Raw genomic sequence first — 10,596 nt, forward strand, 5'->3', positions numbered from 1 at the left:
TCAGAGACAGTTGGCTGGAGATGCCTTCCAGAAAATAAGAAACAGAGTTTGGAGCCTAAGATGTGGATGGAGGATTTTTCAGATACCATTGAATTTCAAAAGATTGACCAAACCTAGGTGAAAAAATCGAGGACAGCACTCGGGTGGGGCCATTCACACCTCCATACTCAGGGTGGAGGTGTGAGAAAGAGTCATTAAAGAAATGAGGGAGGGTGTTCATTTTTCCAAGACAACATAAAGGAAATTATAGATGTGTGATGATAGATGATGATTGTAAATGGAAGAGGTAGACAGTAAGAGAAGAATGTCACAATTCAGTCTTCTGAATTTCAAAAGAAATGGAAGTTCATATGAATGATGGACTTTGTGTGTCACTGTTGATTCCTCAGTGGTCACAGACATGCCTGCCGCTCGTGGGGGAGGTTGATGGTGGGACAGGCTGCGTATGTGTGGGGGTGGGAGGTATTCAAGAAATCTCTGTACCTTCTCTTCAATTTTGCAGTGAACCTTACTTAAACTGATCTAAAAATATAAAGTCTTAATTTAAAATAAAACAAAATAAAAAGTTAGAATCAGCCAAGTATGTGATTGGAAATACAATTGAAGTTATACAATTAAAGACATACAAAAGTGTAAAAGTATCAAAACAAATAACAACCCCAAACAGATGGGCAAGACGGTAGAGTAGGAGGAAATTGAGCTTTGAAATTAAAATGGCTTGTACTCTAACTCCCAACCTTGTCTTCTAATTAGTCATATGACTTTGGCCAAGTGATTTAACCTTTCTGAACTGAATAATAATATCCATCTTACAAGGTGTTATTATGAAAATGAACTAGCTAATACGCATTTTATATCTCAAAATGCCTGGCAAATGATCAATAATTAATAGACATTATTATCGCCATCATTGTAACACCCACACTGCACAACATTCACATAGCTTACATTAATATTCTTGTGGCTCTCTATCTGTATTTCTCTGATACCTCATCATTTCCTAGACCCCGAAGGGAAAGGGTGATGAGAAGAAACTCTTTCTGCCATTTTGTTATTATTACAGCCACTGAGATAGAGTAAAACTCAATTTAACTTAGAAAGTATGAATATCAGCATATTTTCAGAAATTTATTGCAGCCTGGGAAGAGGAACGGAGAAAAGAAAGGGTCCGGAACAGAGCACGGGGCTGTGAGATAGTCAAAGCGAAAGAAACGTTAAGTCGGAGGGAGTAAAAGATGAGAGCAGGGTCACGACCAAAGTGGCTTTATCCGTGCTTCTAACTGTGCCCGCCTTCCTCTGCAGATCACATCAGCAAAACAGAAGGGAGGTCACTGTGTAGTGTGGGGCTCCCATAGGAAGCTTAGGCTTTCTTTTTAACATACCATGGTCAAATCTAATATGAATGTCTGATGAGCTAAATTAAATTGACCATGTTTGGTGTGCTCGACAGAGTCCTGAGTGCCACGGACGATGGCAGAAGAGATGATTTCTGCTTTCAAGTAGCTTTGAGTTGAAATGTAGTTGCAGCCAAGATAAAGAAGACATTAAAAGTTGAGGTCTGAAATAAACATCAATATGGAATTAATATAGAATGACAACTAACAGTTATAATAATGATCATGATGGTGATGGGCAAGATTGGCTAGTAACATTTATGTTCCAAGCACTGTTAGACACTTTATGTATTTGTAGGCATTTAATTTTCACAACAGCAAGTGAGAAATCACCATCTTGATTTTAATGATGAGCAATTGCACTGAGGACAGTAAACTTGGATCTCACATGCACAGTATTCTTATAAAAATAACTGGCTGAGCAAGAGTTTATTATCAAATACCACAAAAACTGGAAATATTACTTTGAATAAATACACTCAATTGCAATTGTTTTCCAATGCAGTTCAAAAATATATAAGAAGTACAGAATAGTACTAGTTTTAATAACCCCTGGTACAAGGAATTTACTTTTTTATGGGCCCATAAAAATGTGTTTATACCACTAGTAATTTAAAATAACGATGCCACATGCAACAGCTATTATTGTAATACATAACTTAAGTGAACCAATAATTAAATAACACTTCAAGTTATTTTAACAGTTCTGTCATGTATTTCTACAATGAATTGGTTTATGTCATCAAAGCCTCACTTTTTTTCATTATTTGAACCATTTTCCAAGATGGGGATTTCCAATAAACATGTTGTAGTGAAAGTGCAGTGTATATTTCTCTCTCTTTCTTTCTGGCTCTCTCTCTTTAATGTCCTAGGTATTAAGCAAACAATGGCAATATCTAAAAGCAAGACTGTCTTCCCACAGTGCAATCAATTCAAGATCATGCTCTAGCAGTGATTAGCAACCTTCTTTGTTCATCATGTTCAGTTGAAGAGGGAGTTGGTTTGGGCAATGTTTTTCACAGGGATCCAGTCTGAGCATGGAAATGAGTACCCTGGCAAGTCTGCCCACAGCATTATCATTCAAATTAGAGTTAATGCTTTAATGATCACCTTATAAATATTAATATACTCATTAGTTCACTTTGGCAATGGTAACTTTTCATACCTGTGTTATATCCTACCCCAAGAAAAGGAAAAGAAAATGTCAGTAGGGGAGTCTGTATTTGACAGTCTACTGCTTCCTGAGGGGGTCCTTTTTCACTCTTTTTACCTAAGTTTGGGGAAAATATTTTTGGAAGCAATGAATGTAAAGGGGGAGCAATCTACTTGCCAGATACAGGCTTCTCAGACCACGCACAGGATAATGTAGTCATTTAGACTCTGAATGTTGGTTCTGAGAGTCAGAAAAATGTAGAATTCTGTGATTTAGATAGTGTTTTATAAAATTGCAAGGAATAAACTAAAAGACAATGTAAAGGTGGGGGCTAATTTGAAGCGATTAGAGAAAATGGGAAAGTTGGAAAGAGAAAAGAGGGAGAATAGAACCAAAAGAAAAAAAAAAGGAATGAAGGAGACAGGCAAGATGGGCAAGTGCCCCACTTTTGGTCCAGCTCCCTTTGGTTTGGCCTCCAGCTCCCAAGGACAATGTTGGCAACATGGTGATCTCAGTATAAAAGTCTCTGCATCCCGCTCGCCTTTTCATCCCCGTCCACAGTGTGGGTCCTGTAGCAGGAAGCCTCTTTGGTCAGGACAAGAAAAGTGAGTGGATTCTGGGGGCATGTTTTTCTAATAAAACAAGGATCTTCTGAGGGTTTGATGTGAGATATAAAGGGAAGACAGGAATCAAGGATAAATTTCATTTTTGAGAAATCAAGTGAACAGACCAGGCAAAGAAATGTTGGGAAATAAGAGAAACCGTGAAGTCTGTTTTGGAAAGGTCAAGCACACAGACCTGGAGATACAGACTTGACATGCTACTACTATCCACGGATTAGAAATAAAAATCACTAATCCAGTTTGATTCACCACAAGTATCTACAACCACACAGACATTACACAAAAACTCACATAGATTATTTAGTAAAATATGAATATCCCTTCAGATAAAAGTAAGAAGGAAAACAGGTTGAACCTCACGTTTAGAAAAATTCTTCCTAAAACAAAAGAAAATAATTAAATGAAGCCATCATCAAAGCCATAACTGGAAATTTCCTCAATTTGGAAAAGGACCAACTAAGCAGAACATATTTGAAACCCTACGTGAGACAAAATCAGTAAAAAGCAATGCCTTCTCCTGATCAGGCTTGATATTTTTTTTTTTAATTAAAAGTATGAAAAAAGTCTACAAATACTCAAGTAGAGAAAGAAAACAAACATAGGCTTATCCTCTTGTTTCCTCTGTCTTAAATTCTTCCTGATAGCGCATAAGGCCTTGGAATAACAGTATCAGTAACTTTTCCCAGGAAACCTCCCCCCCCCAGCCCCACCCCTTGCTGTTTTTTGTTTGTTTGTTTTCTTCCCTTTGCGAATACTCCCTCCTAAGAAGTGATGGCAGAAAAGTGGCTCCGATGGCAGAAAGAAAAACACTTTGGGGCAAGAAAATATACCGCAAGTGCTACCCAGTCGCAAGCAACATTAATTTCCCGATTATCGATTATCGGTGAGGGAAGTCATTCCCCTCCCTGAAGGCATCGGCCCCTGTCATCGGTGCTCTATGAAGTAAGTGCAGGTCTCCCCACACCCGCCTGTGCCAGCTGACTCTTCTGAAACCCTCTCTGTGAGGCAGATCACGGGGAAGATAGGAAAAGATGGCTCTGGAACACATCGGAGAGACTTAACATAATTGCGCAGTTCACATTGCAAAGATGCGTCTGCCCAGTGACGGTATACAGTGTTTGCTGAACATTTGTAGCGGATTCTAGAGCCACATTTTGGAGGTATCCCATGGCTGGCCACTGAGAGTAACTCTGCAAAACGGTGGGGGGAAGCTTCAGCAGCGGCCCATGCCAAAAATTCCAATGCTCACCAGGGTCCGTGTAGTCACTTCGCAAATAGCGACAGAGCACAGGGCTTTGACCATGGGCGGCGCAGCTGGCCTGCCTGAGCTCGAACCTTGCTTCTGCCACTTACTAGCGATGGACACTGAAAGCGTGAGTAACTGCCCTGGCCTCAGTTCTCTCCTGTGGGTAATAATGCCTATCACAAAGAGGATGCTGTGAAATCCAGACTGCGAATCTATGTTTATAGTAACATCCAGGGTTAGTATATATTCAGTAGCAAAAATTAAATGCTGTCTTAATTTGCATTAAGATGAATCTAGCATGTCAGTACCCTGTGCCAAAGGCGGAACCAGGCACCAGAGATACACAGATGGACAAAATGTGATTCTTCCCCTGTCCTGACTGTGCTCAGACAGAAGGGGTTTGCAGGATCTGTGTGAGCAGTGGGAGAAGACAGGCCTGACGCTGTCCCCGGTCACACTCGTTCCTCCTGTCTTAGCCGTCGACGCTGCAGACCGATCGTCCCACACGGAGTAACTCGTGGATCAGCTCCTATTTCTGTTGGTTGGAAGTTCCGCTTGGCTCAGCTGGTTTCTCTGGTCTCAGATTCACAAGATCAAAGTCAAGTTGCCAGCTGCTTGGGTTCTTTCTGAGAGGTGCGTGAAGACTGTGCATTCAAACTCCAAGTTACTGACCCAGTTCAATTCCCAGCAGTTAAAGGGACGAGGTTCCTGTCTGTTTGCTGCGTGTTGGCTGGTGTCGCTCTCAGTTTCTAGAACCACTGCATTCCTTGACTTGTGGCCCTCTTGCTTCTCCAGCGATTTCCCCTTCTGCCACATCTGTCCTTCCTCTTTTATTTCTTTTGTTAAAGATTTATTAATTTATTATTGGAGAGAGAGAGCCAGCGAGAGCCAATGGAAGGAGGGGCTGAGGGAGAGGGAGAGAGAGAATCTCCAGCAGACTCCACGCTGAGTGTGACCCCAACACCCAGCTTGATCTTGCAACCCTGAGATCGTGACCTGCGCCAAAATCAAGAGTCCGATGCTTAGCCAGCTGAGCCACCCAGGGGGCCCCACTCTCTCTGTCCTTTTCATCTCCCTTCAGCGAGCCACAGTTTTCTGGTTTTCAGGGTCACATGAATCTGCTCGTTTTGAATCTAAAGCAGGTTTAATCTAACATGAATAGATACACGCATACCTAAGTGTTTGTTCTAAAACCTTCATGCCACCTTTAAAGTTTCTTCCCAGTGGTGCCTAGATTAGCATCTGGTGGAAGAAGGAGGGATGACAATTTTAGGAGGTCACCGGTAGTATTTTGCCTAGCGCACCTCCCCTTGCTAGAAAAAAAAAAAAAAAAAAAAAGCCCTTCCTCACATAGACCTCCCAAGGCGTTGTTTTTTAAATCCTTCTCAACCCCACAGTTTAGCCCGAGGCTTGTGATAGCCTCTGCAATAGCACAGCCTGGCCAGAGGGCGGGGGAGGTAGAGGAAGAGAGGTCAAGCCAAGTCTATCCAGTGATTTGCCTGGAAAGCATGTCTTGAACTGATGTGCAGGTTTCACACCTGGTTCGGAGAGCTCCAGCCTCTGCTGTGCTCTGGCCTGGGGCAGCAGGGCTGAGGACATATCATCACTGTGGGCTTGGTCCCACTCCCATTTCTCTACTTCCACCAGGATCTTTACAGAATTACCTGACTTTACTATCAAGAGTGTGGCTTTCGTCTGTAGGGAATGAATAAAAACCACAACTTTGAACAGATTAGATGAGGCAGCTGAGGGAATATAACCAAGTTCTGTGTTAGGAAGAAGTTGCAGATTCTAAATCCAACTCAACTCACTGACTTTTACCAGTTCTTCTTCTAATGCCCATCCATCATGTCTGGCTTCCCCCAACACCCCAGGCACCCACGTTTATGATCAGAGAAAACAAAATAACTTCAGTGTTCTCATCTGTAAAATTACCAGACTAAGAGAGTAGATCTAGCACTCCTGTATCTACTTTTCCCTCTGTCCATAAACGGCTGGATGGCAAAGTTTCTTATTAGACAGAAAGCAACTTTGAACTAACAGTTCTCATTAAAAGTTGATTGTAAGAGGGGCGCCGGGGTGGCTCAATTGGTTGAGTGGCTGCCTTTGGCTCAGGTCCTGATCCTGGAGTCCCAGGATAGAGTCCCGCATCCAGCTCCCTGCTCAGCAAGGGGTCTGCTTCTTCTCTGATCTCCCTCCCCGCCATGCTTGCGCTCTCTCTCATTCCCTCTCTTTTTCAAATAAATGAATAAAATTTTTAAAAAATAGAAAAAATTTTTCAAAAAGTTCATTGTAAGAAATAAATGGAGATTTATAGAATTACACCAGCCTCTGCCAATCACACATGAAACTTATTCTAGGGATATAAAGTCGTTTGTATTTCACATGCTACCAGAAATAAGCTGTTTGTGGTGGCCAGGGACAGTCCTGCAAGAGGAGTCAGAGGTTCTAATGAGAAGAAAAGAAGAAAGAAATAGTAAGAACCTGAGCTTCAGTTATTTCTGCAATGAATCTGAATGTCCCTCCCCCGGTTGGAACAGGAAAAGTAGATTCTCTGAAATATACGTTAAATGAAGAGCTAAAGTCAAATGTGGCAAAATTCATAAAAATGCTGAAATTATAATAATAAAAAGATCTAGTGGCAATACATTTTGTTAACCAAGGAGAACCAGTATTTTGCTTTAATGGAAGCCTCTGAGTTATTGGAATACTTTTTGTACCCAACAGTATAGATGATTTTCTCTTTAAAGTGATCTGTTAAAATTTCTTCATAATACAAGTGTGCAGGATTTTGACGGCTTTCAGCAGTGCTGCTCATTTATTACCTGCTTCTTGAGCACCAACAATGATACTGATAGAAACAACAGATTTTACTCCTGATTAGATGGAGCTTATCTGATTCTCCCAAGTGTGGTCTCTGGACCAGCAGCATCAGCAGCACCAAGGACCAAGTGAAAAATATAGATTCCTGGGTGCCTGGGTGGCTCAGTCAGTTAAGCACCTGCCTTCAGCTCAAGTCCTGGGATCCAGCCCCACTATGGGCTCCCTGCTTAGTGGGGAGCCTGCTTCTCCCTCTCCCTCTGCCCCTCCCCGCTCCTGCTCTCCCTCTTGCTCTGTCTCTCAAATAAATAAATAAAATCTTTAAAAAATGTAAATTTCTGTCTCCACCCCAGAACTAGGGAATCAGAAACTGTCCACGTGAAGCATCAAGATCTGCTGTGACTTAACAAGCCTCCCAGTTGATTCTAATGCATCCTAAAGTTTGAAAGCTACTGAAGGGATATATCTGTACAAGAGCCTTGGGCTTTACCCCCTTATACCTTCCTACACAGATGTTTTGCACATACAAAATCTGATGCAGCAAGTGGGTTGCAGCAAACCCCTAAAAATCAATAATTATGTATAAGCTTTTGTCATATGATAAATCTCGGAGAACTATTTAAAAATTCAAATATTATTGTGTTTTTTTTTTTAATAAGTAGTAGTTCTGGGGACCCCTCAGTGAGTCAAGCCTCTGCCTTCAGCTCGGGTCATGATCCCAGGGTCCTGGGATCGAGCCCCGAATCGGGCTCTCTGCTCTTCAGGGAGCCTGCTTCTCCCTCTCTCTCTGCCTTCCTCTCTGCCTACTTGTGATCTCTTTCTCTGTCAAATAAATACATAAAATCTTTTTAAAAAATGTTTTTAAAGTAGTATTTGTCAATTTCTGCTATTATTCTTTCCTAAATACTAAAATAATAGTTTTCTTTGAAGTCACTTAATCAGTTATGCTAAACATATTACTCATTTACTAATTATGCATTTTGAAGCATCCCTGAAAGGGTAGGGATAGGCCAGGAAGATACAGCTGTCTGGGCTTGAAACTGCAGCTTCAGGTCCCTCCTCAGTGGAGAAGGACTCCGAATGCCTCTCAGCTTACCAATATTTTTTTCAGGCTGTCAGAATGTCACCCATTCTAACACCTGAAATTGACAGTGCCAAAGCATGTGACAGTAAAAATAAATAAATAAATAAATAAATAAATAAATAAATAAAGGAAAATAAAAAATTGGTTCAAAGAATCATGTTTTTTTTTTCTTTGTAATTTTAATTATATACTTGTTTTTTCTTCCCAGTGGTCTGATTTGTTTCAGAATCTAAAATTATAAAACCCATGTGCCATAGACCGTTCTTTACCACCCAGGATAAAAACACATAGAGAAGTAGAGTTATTTGTTCTTGACTGGAGCCCAGGCCTTTTGCTGCAATGTTGTCTTTACCAGTACAGGTGCAATGAGCAAGGGGATGGCTCTGAGGAAAGCTTGGGACCGGGTATCTTTGACTTTCCCGTCCTTGCTTACATATCCTCCACGATATGGCGCGTCCCTACTCATTCAGGCATGTGGTGAATGTATAGAGAGGCGTGCATAATTAATAGACAACTGAAGGTCTGCAAATAAATTGTTAAAGCTCATGGAAAGGAAGGGCAGCCTTGTGGCATGACGATATTTGTGCTGCTTGCCTGATAATTGTTCACTACTCAGAAGAGCACAGTAATTTTGTAATTAACGCTCGATACACATTACCTTTAATTACATAAGGCAGCTTTGCTTGGAGGAATCTGTGTAAGCATGAGTGTGTGCATGTGTGTTTCTGTGCAGAGTGATTTTCGCCTCTAATGAAAGAGTTTTCTTCCCGCTGATAAAGCGTGTGGCTGATCTAGTTCAAATTTCCTGTTTGATATGAGGGCAGCCAGAGCAGGAGAGAAAAATAAGACACAGGTTGACAAGTGAAACCTAAAGGTATCCCTGGATGCTGTTTAGGGAGAAATAATTTGATTGATAATGGACAGCCAACCTGACACTGTGTTGAACTCTTGCTAGAGAAGCAGTCTGTTTATTGCTGGACACCTGCTCTGATAAAGGGAATTCTACGAAGGTGCTCCTATCCAGCAAGTGATCACTGACCCTACTTTCAGGTCAGTATTTGTTTTCTCCCCGAGCATTTATCTAAGTGGCTCTGTAGGTGGTTAGAAATAATTTACTTTCTTGGCCTATTTAGTTTATTTCTACAATAATCTGTAAGCATTCAGGCTCGACTGAAACAGCAAGTTTAAAGCAAAGTTGTGGAGGGACGACGTTCGGTGTCAATGCCTACCCATCCTCCTTCAACCCCCAGTCACTCTTGCCATTTTTGGCTTTCTAGCCCCTCTCACTCAACCTTACCTGGGTCTGTGTGATTACAAAGTGGGCTGCTCTGGACCAGAGCACACAAACCCAAGTCATCGAAGAGTCAGTCGTCCAGTATAGAGAAGTGTTTCTTCCGCCCCTGGGGTGTTTTCTTAGAATTCTTTCTTTTTTTGCTCAGTTTTGTGTGTATTTTAGAATCGAACCAGGTACCAACAACTAATAATTGACAGAGTTCACATAAAAATCTAGATTTTTGGTTCCTCTTGAAACGTGTTCATTATCTGCCACACAGGCTTCCATTCCGCAATGGGACCACTGCGTGAGAAAAGCATCAGTTGCCCCTCGAGAGGGGGCTCCAAGTGCCGGATGCAGCCACCATATTCCTCAGCTCTCCCCCAACCCTTCCCCAAAGCAGCAGCCAGCAGCCATTTGTCACCAAGCTTCTGTTGTCGCCTTTCTGCCTTTCTTATACCGGACTCAGTTTATTCACTTATATTACCTACTGCCCTCTGTCGGCATTTGAGTTTTCTAGCACCTTCCATGCCATGAAGTATTTCTTCTCTTTCCTTCCAATTCCTGGCCCAATAATCTTTTTTTTTTTTTTTGGTTCATTTTGTTTTGTTTTTCTTTAATTTATTACTATTTTTCTCACCATAAGCATATACCCTTCCCAGTGTCCATCACCCAGCCACCCCATCCCTCGCATGCCCCTGGCCCCATAATCTTAAGAGAAAGCTAGTGAGCAGCCAGGATCCCATCCCAGACACATTGCCTCTGATTTTTGTAACCCAAATATCCACAACATAATCTCCAGATTTCTGGTTCTAGGCTTCTCTTTAATGCTCAAATACAATTATTCAAGCCACATTCCAGTTTGGTCATAATAAATTCTGTTCTAAACTTTTAGAAAGTTTCTGGAGATTCACAAAGGTGACTTGAACAGAGCCGGGTTTTTTGAGGACCCCGGTCTTCTCTATCATTGCTCACTCGAAACTCCTGCTCCCTCTCATGACCC

At 41.6% G+C, this 10,596-nt stretch overlaps 1 long non-coding RNA gene across 3 annotated transcripts in view; it reads left to right on the top strand.

The window, feature by feature from the left end:
• LOC116572364 overlaps positions 1-10,200 on the top strand; it is a 105,810-nt gene extending 95,610 nt beyond the window's left edge. For all 3 annotated transcript variants that reach the window (XR_004278277.1, XR_004278276.1, XR_004278275.1), the window contains one exon: positions 9,874-10,200. This is a non-coding gene — a long non-coding RNA (uncharacterized LOC116572364). The remainder of the gene's footprint in view (positions 1-9,873) is intronic.
• Positions 10,201-10,596: the final 396 nt, after the last annotated feature.

Source organism: Mustela erminea, chromosome 13 (assembly GCF_009829155.1).
Source record: "Mustela erminea isolate mMusErm1 chromosome 13, mMusErm1.Pri, whole genome shotgun sequence".
NCBI classification, from domain to species: domain Eukaryota; kingdom Metazoa; phylum Chordata; class Mammalia; order Carnivora; family Mustelidae; genus Mustela; species Mustela erminea.